We start from the raw sequence: 10,392 nt of genomic DNA on the forward strand, positions 1-10,392 counted from the left end.
GTGTCTTGCGTCGCTGACAGTCTCGGCATGTCTTGACGTAACGGGCAACGTCGGCGGTCAGACGCGGCCAGTAGTACCTCTCCTGTATCCTTGATAGCATCCGGGAGAATCCGAGGTGCCCGTTGGTCGGATCGTCATGTAGGGCGTGCAGTACATCTGGACGCAGCACTGACGGAACGACAAGAATGTAGTTGGCGCGGACAGGTGGAGACGTTCTTCACGAGCAGGCTGTTTTGTAGCGTGAACAAAGACATCATCATCATCATCATCAGCCTGGTTACGAAGGCAATCGGCACTTAAATGCCCTAGGGACAACGTCGGTGTTTCCTTCCGAATACTCGACGAGGTCTTTTAGCTCCAGGTATGCTCGTTGCTGTTTAGTGAAATCTCCCGCGCTTATATTATTCTCGGGAAGGGGCCGTCGTCCTCGTCGTTTTGCGGTGGGGGATCGGTGGGGGTGCGTGATAGGCAGTCGGCGTCAGAGTGTTTTCGTCCGAACTTGTAGATTATCGTTACGTCATATTCTTGCAGTCTGAGGTTCCACCGCGCCAGCCGTCGTGAAGGCTCCTTTAACTCAGCTAGACAACACAACGCCTGATTGTCGCTGACTACTTTGCATGGTCTCCCATATAGGTAAGGGCGGAATTTAGCTGTGGCCCAAATCATGGCGAAGCATTCCTTTTCAGTCGTAGAGTAATTGCCTTCCGCTTTTGACAGCTTACAAAAAAATTTGTTGAAAGGTTATGGAAATATCATTGTTCATTGTCAACAAATGACCTTGAAATATTATTAAGGAATTGTTGAAACGTCATAGAGTAAATTGTTGACAAACGTTCATAATTGGTCCGAGACATTTTGTCGAAACGTCATTTTGTCCATTCAATTTGAAAGATCATTAGCACAACGTTGAAACTATGATGTATTTCAATGTTGAAAGCACATTGAAGCATTGTTGAAGATGTGTTGAGTCTCAAAATTGAAAGCCCATCGTGGTATTGTTGAAATGTGTTGTTTGTCAATATGGAAAGCCCATGGATGAATTGTTGCAGATCTGTTGAAAATCAACAGTCAAGTTTTGTTAAAAGCCCTTAATGCCACAGTGTGTATTTAGAACTTTAAAATTGCCCTTTGCTTAAAATACTGCTGAGCTATGTTGCATATAATTATCTTTTGTGTCACGTTGATATGTTTTCTGTGAGAGGATAGGGATACAATTTAAATACAGACGCTTTTGTATCGCAGGCCTCTGTCACCCTGGGCGCAAACGCTTGCTCCTGGATTCCCTGTAATAAACCATATTGTAAAGCTGCTAGCAGTACTGTCGTGCCACTTTTTCAATTGTCAGAGTGAATGGTCCTCCACGAAATCAAGAGGGCTGAACTGAAGCAGACAAAAACCATTTTTCTAGGTGAACTGTTTATTTGTAACCAAACATCTGTGTAAATGTGCAACCATTTGTAGTTTCAGAACATCAGAAACTTCTTAAAACTATTGCAAAGTACAAACTTTCTGTAATTTGACACCATAAGAAAATTGAATACCGACAGATGTAGTCTGTGTGGCCCTCAAGTAAAACACATTTCCCAAAAGAATAAATCTTAAAAACTAAATACCGCAATACGTAAATGTACAAGCAGAGTGACATGACTGTAAATAAGAAAACTCAAAAAAGGTACTTGCTTTGTCTATTAGGTAGCCAGTGGTACTATAGCCATGGCACGATTCGCTTGAGCCCATAGCACTCACTGAGACCTGATATGAAGGGTGGTTATCTTTAAGTTTCATGGAATTTATTGAATACTGGCTGTTGCAGATAACATATCTAGATACAGAGTGCCAAACATTACTTGCATGAGAAATCAAGACACCATATTAAGCTAATTAACAAAATCTCAGTTCCTAATAAACTTTTTGCGATTTGTAGCCGGTAATTTTACAAGGTGTATACACTTAGAATGAATTTCCAAAATGACACCAGTAACGAGACACATTCTATCAAACTGGCTGAGGAAATGCACTGTTGTTGCACATAGTTTTTTGAACAAAACGCGCTGTTATGCATTGAAGCACAAAAGTAACTGGAATGCCCATGTATTTCGCTCTTATATATGGAAAATTTTCGAAACTAGTGTCATGCTGAAAATTAATTTCAAGTGAGTACATCTTTCAAACTCACTGGCTACAATTAGCAAACTGAAGTATTTGCCGTGACGTTAAAGTGAATAATTAATTTGTGAGAATCAGTTGAATGTGTTTCAATTTCTTGTGCTAGTATTGTCCACCTCTGAATAATCCAGCTCAAGAACATGAATTATGCTAACTGGCACTGGAAACGTTCAAAAAATCTGTAAAACTGAAAAAAGATCACTCTGTACAATCCTTATTTGTTGGTTGACTGGTGTATGCCAATTTCAGTAAACCTTATCTACCTTTGAAACATGGCAATCGGAATACGTGACGCTTATGGGAGCAGTTTATTTTACTGCATTGCTGTTGCATGATCCAGATGAGTTTTCTGCCATGATAACGCTCCTGCACAGGTAATTCCATATCAAGCGACTTATTCATATTGACTTCTTCAGATTTTTATATATAAAAGCGGACAGCTATTAGTGATATGATGGAATACTACAAAGTAACTCCTTGTGTGAGTCCCATTTAAATTTTGTTCACTACCACAAAAAATAACGAAAGGATTCACAGAAAAATCTCGCTTCATGCAAACCTGAAAGGCACATCATTGCCATTACTGGAGATTTTTTGTTGCATTTTAGATTTAAGCCGAGTTATACCTATGAATTCTTACTCACGTATTTTAGATAGCAATTAACAATTTTTACGAAGTTATGTAAAATGCAGTTTTTACGGAACAACTCTCACAATGGCACAGATGCACTTGCAGTTGTCCGATTCTATGCCGAATCGACCAGTTTATTCGACACCACAGATATAGCTGAAAACATTGCCATGTGTTTACTAGAGTGCAAAACTCCTTGCCCACTTTTGTTTATTTTTGCCAGATATTTTGTAGTATTTTGGTAACAGTTTAGTTTTCCAACTCAGCTCAGCCAGAGGACAGCAATCAAGTCTTTTTCAAATGCGCATTGTATTAATCAGGGCCTCCAAATGGTGTGCATGGAAATACGGTGAAGAGATGCTACTGCCAAAATAGCCCGTTTTTCAAATATTTTACTACTTTAAGTGCTTTTGGCACCGGCAAAAGTGAGTAAAATTGCGAGATGTTGATTCTTTTCGTAACAAAAAATTCAAAGGACAGAAATTAAATACAGAATGGTAGCCCGGGTGACGCAGTATAGCAGACAAATATTTTAAGCTCTCAAGGTTCATATGATCACCTGTTAATAAACTGTAAAGTTCTAATCTTTTGCAAGAAGCCTAATGTTCAACGTGAAAACAGCTTTGGTAGTCGGCCAAGAAATATGTGATACATTATTGGATAGCTCTACATACCTGCTATGCATACGTGCAGTTAAAAAAGAAGGCATTATGTTTAAATGCTAAAAAATATTTTTTGAACTTTTGTCAGCACTAACTTTCCTCAGATGTGCGCACAAGCTTGCCAGCCGGGAATGCAGACGACAAATCTGGTTTCGTCTGCATCTCATATGACAGAGAAGCGGTGTTGGGGTCTGCATTTTATTGCCAAAATATGCGTGCTCTAACGCGACAAGGTTTGTGCTTAGTGTGTGCCGGGTAAACCATACAGCCATTGCACATAAAATATCAGTAGAACCTTGGGAGTGTTCCCAAGGTTCTACTAGTACACATAAGTACCCAAGAAAGTGGATGGGGAAACAGCGCCGCGCTAGCTCAATTGGTAGAGCATCGCACGCGAAATGCAAAGGTTGTGGGTTCGGTTCCCACCTGCGGCAAGTTGTTTTTACATCCACTTTAATTTCCATTACTTTATCGTTTCTTCATTTCATTTATTAGGCAGAAGTAATTTCCCTTATGTTGTCCTTGGTGTCAGTGTTGGCTTTTCATGATATGACTAATCAAAATCGGGCCCCTCGGTTAACCTCCTTTCTTCTCGTTTATATATATATATATATATATATATATATATATATATATATATTGTGTCTTCTATATTTCCCTACGTTCGAAGAAACAAATTCGATCTTTGCAAATTTTGGCAGTCACACCACTTCAGTCTCTTCACATTAACACAATGTGAATATCCGGATCATACAATTTTCCTTTGAAAAGAAACGTGGATCAGTGCCTTCTGTACTTCCAGGCGTTCGAAGTAACGAATTCAAACTTTGCAATTTTGGCAGTCACACCACTTCAAATTAAATTGTGGGGTTTTACGTGCCAAAACCACTCTCTGCTTTATGAGGCACGTCGTAGTCGGGGACTCCGGAAATTTCGACCACCTGGGGTTCTTTAACATGCACCTAAATCTAAGTACACGGGTGTTTTCGCAATTCACTCCCATCGAAATTGTTACAACACTTCAATCCCTTGACTGATCACCGTTTGAATATCTGGATTACACAATTTCCCTTTCAAAAGAAACGTGTATCAGTGCCCTTTAGCTTAGTTGGGCAAGAACAATCAATTTTGCCAAAATTCAAGAAAATTTTTACGAAGGAAAGCAAATGGGTAGGAAGAGCTCGGAGCTTCAACAAACATCTAAATTTTTTTAACTATATTTGTGATTGTCAAAAAACGCTGGTTGGTTGCCCTAGAATGACTCAGGTGTATGTATGAAAGCAAATTATTTAAAAAATTTTCTCATTGTACCTACTTTTCAATATCGAGCAAAGTTGAAATGATTTGCCCTGAATGTAACAATTCCAGCAGAACTTTTTGTTGGGCTAGTTGATGCATGTTATTGAAGTGCTAAAGCGCCAAAAAGGCGACACAAGAGACACGGACGAGCGCTTACTAACATCTGATGCTTTATTGTCAGAAACACACAACATATACGCAAATCTGGCAGCGCGACTCACACGTTGTCAAAAATCACATGGTAACCAGGCAAAAGGTGATAAAATGATTGTAAAAGATGACGATCGCGACAATGACACGTGCTGTAAAGGGCCAAAAGACCACAAATTAAAATGGTTACGCGATACACAAAACACCGCCGTAAGAGAGTAAACCATTAAAAAATTATTATTAAGATTTTTCACCAACAACAGGCGGCGCAGCAACGTGCTCAATTCTAACTAAGGGCTTATAAAAATGACATATCACTTTTATAGACAATTTTTGATGGTTCGCTGACGCATTCCAGGCCCTTCCTTTAATGTGGAAGGTTTCCCTCAGGTCACGGGCAACGCTGTCTCGACTTCTGTCCAGAACAATGGTATCTCGTAGGCGAGGCTTGCACCCGCACTCTTTGCAATGGATGGCCATATTGAAACCAGTTCCTTTTTCCTATGAGCGTTCATATTTAACCTTTCATTTAAACATCGCCCCGTTTGTCCAATGTAAAGTTTTTTGCATGAGCGCGGAATTTGACAAACCATCCGTTCCTTGCAACTGACAAGTGGATCGGTATGCTGGGTTCCGCAGGTCGCGCGTTATGTTTTTTGGTTGGTAACGCGAGCGCACAATGTAGCAGGTTTTCATGGGGCTGAGAAAACAACCGTGACTTTGAATTTACTCGCGACATTTTTCAGGCTGTGAGCTACACGGTGAGAGTACGGTATGACAACGGATCTTAATCTCCTGGATTGTTCTTGCGTGTTTTTCTTGCTTTATCTTTTATCTTCTGGAGCAGGCTTGTGTCGTCTCTTTGGCGCTTTAGTAGTTCAATAAAATGGAACAGTTCTTGACAAAATCCGGTGGTTTGGCATGAAATGACTCAAGGTACTTAAAAAATATAAGGAAACACTATCCTTGCTGAAACAGTATCAAAACCTATCATAAAAATGTAGTGAAATATAAGAAAGCACACCACTCGTATTCTGGATTGAGCAATTCAACGTGGGCTTCACAGGAGACTAGCATAATTAACATGAATAAAATTAACATAAAAATGTCAAGGCGTAGAAAGGCACAACATTTGTATGCTCGTTTGAGAAATCCGAATTGGGTGCTTCAGGAGACTAACATAAAGATAAACGAATATAAAAATGCCGAAAGGTGCAAAAGTACAACACTTACGTTTTGGTTTGAGCTTTCCAACTTGGGCTCTTCAGAGGCTATTGATCCCATGCGAGAAGCGAGGCCAGAGTTCTTTACGTAGGGCATGTTGGTACCAGGAAATTTGCGACACATGAAGCCTGTAAAAGCAACAAACAGCGAGAACAAGTTTTAAAAAGCAACTTCCACGTGCAAGAGCGTGGCATGCAATATGCTCTCGTTATAGTGAAATCGATTTATGTATTTGTCTTGTTTATTCCAACTTTCCGCGGGTACAGCTTCACAGCATGACCATTTAAATTTATTCAATGTGGCACAGGACTCCACTAAGTGTCAAATCCTGGAAAGGTCAAAGAACGAAACACTGTAGCAAAATTACTTTATTAATATCCTTAATGCCGAAGATGTGAACTTTGCTTGCTTAGAAACAGAATGGTGACAAAGAAATTCACGTCGTTCGTAAAGAAACCTAAACTATTGACAACTAAAATCATTTCTTGAAACTTTCATAAATTAAATGTGCAGCACCTCACTGTGCTTTTAAAAATTAAATTAAATTGTAGGGTTTTACGTGCCAAAACCACTTTCTGATTATGAGGCACGTCGTAGTGGAGGACTCCGGAAATTTCGACCACCTGGGGTTTTTGAACGTGCACCTAAACCTAAGTACACAGGTGTTTTCGCATTTAGCCTCCATCGAAATGCGGCCGCCGTGGCCGGCATTCGATTCCGCGACCTCGTGCTCAGCAGCCTAACAACATAGCCACTGATCAACCACGGTGGGTGACTGCTTTTCCATGCGCCAAATACAATACTGTCATGTCGCTAGAATTGAGTGTGGCTTCATTTGAAGTTAGGTTTTATGAGTTCACATGCAACTTGAATATATTTCTCGCCTTACAATGACTTAGGACTTTCTACATTAAACAAAATACTGCTTACAGCGAAGTGTGTTTTCTGCCTCAACGACTGAATGACACTTATAATGAGAATTCCGTGTAGTTGTGCACCCAGCTCCTTAGCCTGACACATGCAGAATGTGACAGATGCGAAGAAATGCTCAGTCTTGCAAGAAGAACACGGGGACTACGGGAGATGGAAATTCAAGACTATGAGAAAAACGAGAACAAGGTGAAAGCAGGAGCCAGCGCTTCAACAAGTGGACTTGTCTTCTTTAAAGCCTTGAAGAATCCACTTGTGAAAACGTTCGCTCCCGCTTTCACCTTGTTCTCGTTTTGCTCATCAGTCAGTTTGAGATCAGGGACTTGACCTCGCTGTTATTATGTGGCCAAGTTTAGGCGACTACAGCAAAGCGTAGGACGAACCCACACCTGCTGTATCGGCCAATAACCGGAAATGAGGCACGCATATGGGTTCCGCGAAGAGGGGACGCGGGCAGCACTCACGCGTGAAGAGAAAGCGGATTAGTGGCTGCACCGTAGAAAAGGCACTAGAACTGCGCCCCCGCTCGGAACAAAAGGCTACAAGGGGAGATGCAAACCTGAAGGGGAGCGTTCGGGGAGAAGAGCGTGAAGCTGAAAGAAGGGGTGCTTCAGGTCACCGCCACCGCTAATGCCCACGCGCTCCCCAAATGTGCCGTCACGGAATTTGGGCAACGCGACCCTGCCCAGCCGCTATGATGTTTGGCATCCGCGTGCCCCTGCTAAGGATTCCCGTGAAAATGGCGGTAACTTTATCACTTAGCCGGCACACAGCTGCACGGGAGACAGATTTCTCAGTAGTAGCAGGGTAGCCCGCTGTCCGGCGGATATGGAGTTAATAATCCGCGATTTCACGGAACATTCTCGGCAGCTTGTATGGCGGCCGGTGGCAGGTGAACAGAGGGAAGACATCAGGGGCCGATACTCGCAGCCCAACGTAGGGGAGAGGGAGGTGGCACGTGTCTTTGAGAAAGCCTATCCGCCGGCGTGTTCTAAAGAGTGCCACTGTTTCCACCAATGCCGTGTGCGGCACGAAAGTGGTTGTGCTATTGGTTACAATGATGTGAACTCGCATGTGTGATTGGCTGGTTTGCGAATCCTTTGTACAACTGAGGGCTTAAAAAGTCATGTTTGGTTGTGTGAAAAAGAGAGCGGAGCTTCGGCCTTGGACCCGGACAGACGCTTCGGCGTTTGAATAAAACGTCACTTCGTCGGACAACGGCTCTTCCTTCGCGCTGCCACCGCGCACTCGAATCATCGAGGGGCGCCGACTTCGGACCTTCATCACCTTCCCTCCTTGACTAGCGTTGAAGCTAAGAGAGGACAAGGGAAAGAAAATTAACTGGCGCAGTCGACCCTAGGATCGGACAGCCCGCAGCGAGGAAGGTGCTTAAGTCCGGTGAAGCTGACTGGACGCTCGCTGCAACTTGGACCTGCTGGTACGCTGTGGGAAGCAGTACTGGCATCCCGTACGAGCATGCCAGACGACATCTGCTCGACAGGAGTTGAGCGGGACGAGAGCTGCTACGCGTCAAGGAACGAGGGCAGACCCGAAGGACTTCGTTGAGCGACAAAGGAGGTGCTGTGTTCTGCATCAGGAGCAAGGCAGCAAGGAACGTCGACGCGACTGAGCAAGGCAACGCCAGGGGTGATCTGCTGGAGCACTGGGAGCACCGAAGGACTACGCCACGACTAACCTGGGAGACAAGACTGACACAGCTGACATCAGCACCGGGCGACGCATCACGACAAGGTGAGGCTCATTTTGTGCCCTTTCGAGGTACCTTTCACTGAATGCACTTGCGTTCAGGCACACTCTGGGAGATGGTGGATTCAGATGGAAACGCAATGGAAGGTGATAGTGTGAGTGAATCGCATCGCACCAGCGAATTGATGCTAGAGATAGAGGCGTTAAAGCTCAAGCTAGAGCTCGAGAAGATGAGGTCGTCGCGTGCCTCGTCAGAGGAACCGGAGAACAGGAATTCAGCACACCGGAATGGCACGATACGCGAAAGAGTTGAAAGCAGTCCTTGCCCCGAAGCCCACTAATGAGCCAATGATTCCCGCCTGGTTAAAGAACGTGGACGCTCTTCTTGCGGCATTAAGTATACCTGAGGAAATAAAGGGCACTATTATATTACCATTATTAAATGAGAAGATGCGAACATTCGTTGCCAATCAATCGGAGGCTGGTGTAATGGCTTACACAGACCTAAAATCTAAAGTGTTGAAAGAACTGCGGATGACTCCAAGTGAATACCGCAGAATGTTTCTCGAAGTCAAGAAGGAAGCAGATGAGTCTTGGAGCCAAGTTGCGGCTCGCCTGGAGACAATGTTCACGTAGTACCTCAGAAGTAGAGGTGCTGTCGTTTGACAGTCTGCAGGAATTGCTGATAGCTGACAGGCTAAAGCAGTTAATGCCAAATGATCTCCACTCACTGGTCATCCAGCAGGAAGTAAAGGGCTGGTTGAAAGCCAAAGACGTAGCAGAGTTAGCCGCAAATTTCGAAGAAAGTCTGCACACTAGCAGGCAAGGCAATTATCGCGGTACGGCAACAGGGAATGATAATTATAGGCCGCAATATAAACAAGCCGCCAGGCCGAGCTTTAGCCCTAATTCTGTCGTATGTTTTGGGTGTGGACAACGGGGTCACTTTAAAAGAGATTGTGACTCTTCACATAACACTACTGCCAACAAAGCAGAGGTTTTGCGCGTAGCTCCTCAGAATGAGACATCAGTTGCGAGCATTATCACACTACCGCGGCACACCGATTTTGGAAACAACCAACTGATGGGTGACCCGAGAATAGAGATTTTAGTGGGAGACAAACCCTGCGTCGCGCACATTGATTCAGGTGCAGATATCACGGTTATAAGAGCGAATGAGGTATCGGCTGAGATTTTGGGGTCAGAGCAGCAGCAGAATAAAGCTTACTGGTGCTTTTCGACAGGGTGTCACCGCGCACTTGATGTATGTGCCTCTCGCTCTTTCGCGCTCGTCGGGCAGCACTAATCCGCGTGTGCCATTGCTTTGCGCAGTAACTGATCAGTTAACTACCAGCGCGGCAGTTTTACTCACTCCGGGAGATTACGAATGTCTTCGTCATGGTCAGCATGAGCTGCTGAAAGAACCTAAGGAATGTGATTGCGGTGTAGACTTTAAGGCGAAGGAATTGGTACCTGAACAGTATTCTCCGATGAGAGAGCAAGAACAGGTAACTCTATGCTCTATCCATAACACTAACGCCGTGGTGCAGCGCTCATTAGAGAAACCATCGAGCAATGAGCGCCAGGCGACTAACACTAAAGGTGCAGCAAACACCTCGTTAG

The 10,392-nt window shown here is 43.7% G+C and overlaps 1 long non-coding RNA gene across 1 annotated transcript in view; it reads right to left on the reverse strand.

Moving 5' to 3' along the window:
* Positions 1-6,273, reverse strand: part of LOC142566384 (uncharacterized) — a 158,433-nt gene extending 152,160 nt beyond the window's left edge. Inside the window, exon 1 of the long non-coding RNA XR_012825047.1 lies at positions 6,142-6,273. This is a non-coding gene — a long non-coding RNA (uncharacterized LOC142566384). The remainder of the gene's footprint in view (positions 1-6,141) is intronic.
* Positions 6,274-10,392: the final 4,119 nt, after the last annotated feature.

The sequence above is a fragment of the Dermacentor variabilis genome, unplaced genomic scaffold, assembly GCF_050947875.1.
Source record: "Dermacentor variabilis isolate Ectoservices unplaced genomic scaffold, ASM5094787v1 scaffold_12, whole genome shotgun sequence".
NCBI classification, from domain to species: Eukaryota; Metazoa; Arthropoda; class Arachnida; order Ixodida; family Ixodidae; genus Dermacentor; species Dermacentor variabilis.